Raw genomic sequence first — 5,000 nt, 5'->3', positions numbered from 1 at the left:
TGTGTGTGTGTGTGTGTGTGTGTGTGTGTGTGTGTGTGTGTGTGTGTGTGTGTGTGTGTGTGTGTGTGTGTGTGTGTGTGTGTGTGTGTGTGTGTGTGTGTGTGTGTGTGTGTGTGTGTGTGTGTGTGTGTGTGTGTGTGTGTGTGTGTGTGTGTGTGTGAGTGTGTGTGTGTGTGTGTGAGTGTGTGTGAGTGTGTGAGTGTGTGTGTGTCAGTGTGTGTGTGCTCTCGATGGTTTATATGTTTTGTTTCTGGTTTTCAAGGCTGCCCTTCTCTCCTCTCTGCTCTGCCTCACTCCTGTGCTGTATTTGCATTTATTTTGGTTGGTTGCCCCGAGCGACCAGCATCACAAACCTTTTCCACCCATTCGCTGTGTCATGGGGGGGGGGCGCAATCCGATTGAGGATATGACATCACTCTCATACTCTAACAAGGGAGGACACCCTTAGCTTGCAGAAAAAAAGAAAAAACGGACAATTTGAGATTTGAAAGCATGCAGTGAAACGCTATTGAAAGAGATCCTGTCGTTAACTCCATACAGCTGACCTGTTCATCACTTTCATCAGTTACATCTGGCTGCTGGACCGGGAGCCTCACAGCCGGGCCGCTGGACCGGGAGCCTCACAGCCAGACTGGTTTCTTTCTCTGCTCACAGACCTGTGTCAGCCTGCTCTATATTATCCCACAATGCACAGTCTACATTTAAACTGTGTCGAGACAGAGAGATCAGCCCTTCCCAATCCCAGACAGAGCGCCTCGTCTCCCAGGATCACCACAGTTTGTCCGAGCATGAAAACATTCCTTCTGTGGTGAGATTGTCTGATGCCTCATTGCAGATGTCCAGTGCCTCTGCTGGCAACGCTTCACAACATGTGTGTGTGTGACAGCATGTGTGTGACAACGTGTGTGTGTGTGGGACAGCGTGAGTGTGACAGTGTGTGTGTGTGACAGCGTGAGTGTGTGAGTCAGACGGGGGCAGTTCACAAAGAACAAAGTTTTTCTCAGGAATGTGATAACAGGGAATAAAGGCAGAGTCACACCCTTCCTGTCGACTGAACATAGTAAAGCAAAGAGAGGAGAGCGATCCAGCCCCTTCTCACAGTGCAGTAAACACAGAGAGGAGAGCGATCCAGCCCCTTCTCACAGTGCAGTAAACACAGAGAGGAGAGCGATCCAGCCCCTTCTCACAGTGCAGTAAACACAGAGAGGAGAGCGATCCAGCCCCTTCTCACAGTGCAGTAAACACAGAGAGGAGAGCGATCCAGCCCCTTCTCACAGTGCAGTAAACACAGAGAGGAGAGCGATCCAGCCCCTTCTCACAGTGCAGTAAACACAGAGAGGAGAGCGATCCAGCCCCTTCTCACAGTGCAGTAAACACAGAGAGGAGAGCGATCCAGCCCCTTCTCACAGTGCAGTAAACACAGAGAGGAGAGCGATCCAGCCCCTTCTCACAGTGCAGTAAACACAGAGAGGAGAGCGATCCAGCCCCTTCTCACAGTGCAGTAAACACAGAGAGGAGAGCGATCCAGCCCCTTCTCACAGTGCAGTCGATCCAGCCCCTTCTCACAGTGCAGTAAACACAGAGAGGAGAGCGATCCAGCCCCTTCTCACAGTGCAGTAAACACAGAGAGGAGAGCGATCCAGCCCCTTCTCACAGTGCAGTAAACACAGAGAGGAGAGCGATCCAGTTCCTGGTGAAGCGCAGTGTGGTAAAGCACAGTAAAAGCGTGGTACTGAAGCTCACATGCTTTGTAAACTGCACACTCTCACATGGGAGCTCAGAGCTAATCGCCCAGCGATCCAGTAACACTTTACGTGCGTGTGCGTGTGCCTGTGCGTGTATGAGAGTATGGTCTGTTTGTGCTCAGCATTGAGCTGCACTGTACTGTCTAGGATAGCATGGATTATTGATTTATTATTGATTGTTAGTTATTGATGCCGGCTGCACGCTGCTCTTTCATTGGAGCCACGCTGTGAGCTGAAAACACATTTCCATGCGATGCTCTAGTTAATCTTCAATGCAGCTTCTTTTTAATTATTTGTAATAATAAGTGATTGTCCCAGAGGCGGGCCACTCTGCTCAATAGTAACGCATGTGTCTCCCCCTCCCCCCTCTCATGAGGTATAGCTGGAGTGAGTCAGATGGCTTCTAATTATAAAGCAGCAGAACTCTGTGTTAATATTGAGAACAGCCTCTGGGCAGAACTTGGTGTGCTCACAGACTTTTAAAGGGGAAGCGATGAGGCTGGCATGAGCAGGGAGTGTGGAGAACCATCACAGCAATACAATCTGAAACATCAACCACTTAATATGAGCGCTCGACCCTGTCTCTCTTATATCAGTTAATATGAGCGCTCGACCCTGTCTCTCTTATATCAGTTAATATGAGCGCTCGACCCTGTCTCTCTTATATCAGTTAATATGAGCGCTCGACCCTGTCTCTCTTATATCAGTTAATATGAGTGCTCGACCCTGTCTCTCTTATATCAGTTAATATGAGCGCTCGACCCTGTCTCTCTTATATCAGTTAATATGAGTGCTCGACCCTGTCTCTCTTATATCAGTTAATATGAGCACCGACCCTGTCTCTCTTATATCAGTTAATATGAGCACCGACCCTGTCTCTCTTATATCAGTTAATATGAGTGCTCGACCCTGTCTCTCTTATATCAGTTAATATGAGTGCTCGACCCTGTCTCTCTTATATCAGTTAATATGAGCGCTCGACCCTGTCTCTCTTATATCAGTTAATATGAGCACCGACCCTGTCTCTCTTATATCAGTTAATATGAGCACCGACCCTGTCTCTCTTATATCAGTTAATATGAGTGCTCGACCCTGTCTCTCTTATATCAGTTAATATGAGTGCTCGACCCTGTCTCTCTTCTATCAGTTAATATGAGCACCGACCCTGTCTCTCTTCTATCAGTTAATATGAGTGCTCGACCCTGTCTCTCTTATATCAGTTAATATGAGTGCTCGACCCTGTCTCTCTTCTATCAGTTAATATGATTGCTCGACCCTGTCTCTCTTCTATCAGTTAATATGAGTGCTCGACCCTGTCTCTCTTCTATCAGTTAATATGTCTGGCTGACTCTGTCTCTCTTCTATCAGTTAATATCACCCTCATGAACTCCAATATAAATTTAAAGCAGGACTCTCGTCTTGTACATTCCCAGCGCATTCCAAAGATTAGTCAGGAATTCCCAATCCCAGATCCAGCCCTTGGAATTCCACAGGGGGGTGAGAAAGGGGGGGTGGGGGGGAGAGGAGGAGGGAAAGAGAGAACGGGGAGGAGGATAAGTTAAAACAGACTCACTCACTCACTCACTCATTCACTCTCACTCTGTCCAGGGCGTGCCTCTGCTCCATCACCAAGGGAACCACTTCAAAGTTTACCCTGCAATTGTCTCTCGCGAAGCTGCGGCGCAGGGGGTGTGTCTGTGGCGGTGAGAGACAGTGTGTGTGGCTGCAAAGACGGAGGATCTGTTTCCCTGGAAACACAGAGAGGGGCACGGGGATCCCCGGCAGTGCGTCAGAGGCATTCCCTTCCAGAGAGAGAGGGGGGGAGCGGGGGAAAGGGAGGGGGAGGGGGAGAGAGAGAGAAGGATGCATTTTTCATATTTCTAGGACTGTTGCATATTTCTGTGCATTCGCTGGAATAACTCTGCCAACGCTGGTGTGACTCAGTCAGGATGATTAAAGATCTGAATAAAGAGAGAGAGGCAGGAGAGAGAGAGGGATGGAGAGAGGAAGAAGAGAGGGAGAGGAAGGAGAGATAGAGAGAGGGAGGGAGGGAGAGGGGGAGAGGGATGGAGAGAGGAAGAAGAGAGGGAGAGGAAGGTGAAAGGGAGAGAGAAATGAGAGATAGAGAGAGGGAGGGAGGGAGAGGGGGAGAGGGATGGAGAGAGGAAGAAGAGAGGGAGAGGAAGGAGAAAGGGAGAGAGAAATGAGAGATAGAGAGAGGGAGGGAGGGAGAGGGGGAGAGGGATGGAGAGAGGAAGGACAGAGGGAGAGAGAGAGGGGGAGAGATGGAGAGAGGAAGGACAGAGGGAGAGAGAGAGGGGGAGAGATGGAGAGAGGGGAGGCAGGGGTAGCTGTAGCTCCACAGTGAGTCACTCAGCGACTGGAGAAATTGTTTTAAGAAAACAATTAAAAAGGGAAGGAAGGGAACTACTCATGGGATGGCTGCCATAGCAACGCAGGGGGTTCTTTCCTTATCAACACGGCCTGTTTCCCATAGCAACGCTGTGTGTGTGTGTGTGTGCATTCTATGTTGATATGAGTTCATTTAAATCAACACCCCTAACATTTCTATTCACAGCCTCAATATGCTTCATAATATTCATAGCAGTCTGCAGGTTTAAAACCCTCTCTCTCTCTCTCTCTCTCTCTCTCTCTCTCTCTCTCTCTCTCTCTCTCGCTAGTTTTCCTCGCACTGGGGACACATTAGGCAGGGATGTTAATGAGACTCCCGCTGCACAGCAGTGTGATCCAGCCCTGCTTTCACTAGGAGTTTAATAATAAGACACACCGGAGCTTGTTAGCTAGACACACTGGGGGCTGATCAAGCTGGTAGCAGTGAAACCTGGACTGGATCACACTGCTGTGCAATAGGAGTCTGATTCCCAGCCCTGTTAGATAACTTGCACTATTAGTGTGGAGAGATTGAATTTGGATAACCAGACAGACAGACACACAGACAGACAGACACACACGCCACACAGACAGTCTGGTCTGGTTTCAAAGCGCTCTCGATCGGGTCTTGTGGCACAGATGGAAACAACGTGTTCAGAAGGCAGGTTCAGCCCTGGTTCAGCCTGCCTCTCCTGGGGGTGCACAGAGAGACACGCTGCTGGTTTTGTCAGATAGTTTTCTTGCTGAGTTTCAGTCTCAATGCTGCTTCACAGCTCTGCCCCTCCTCCAGCTCCCCAGATAATCACATTACATTGTTTTGATGGAAATAATAAATAAATCATATTGTCGAGCGAAGGACTGTCC

Source organism: Polyodon spathula, chromosome 47 (assembly GCF_017654505.1).
Source record: "Polyodon spathula isolate WHYD16114869_AA chromosome 47, ASM1765450v1, whole genome shotgun sequence".
NCBI lineage: Eukaryota > Metazoa > Chordata > Actinopteri > Acipenseriformes > Polyodontidae > Polyodon > Polyodon spathula.
The sequence above is the reverse complement of the archived record's forward strand: the minus strand, read 5'-3'. Positions refer to the sequence as shown.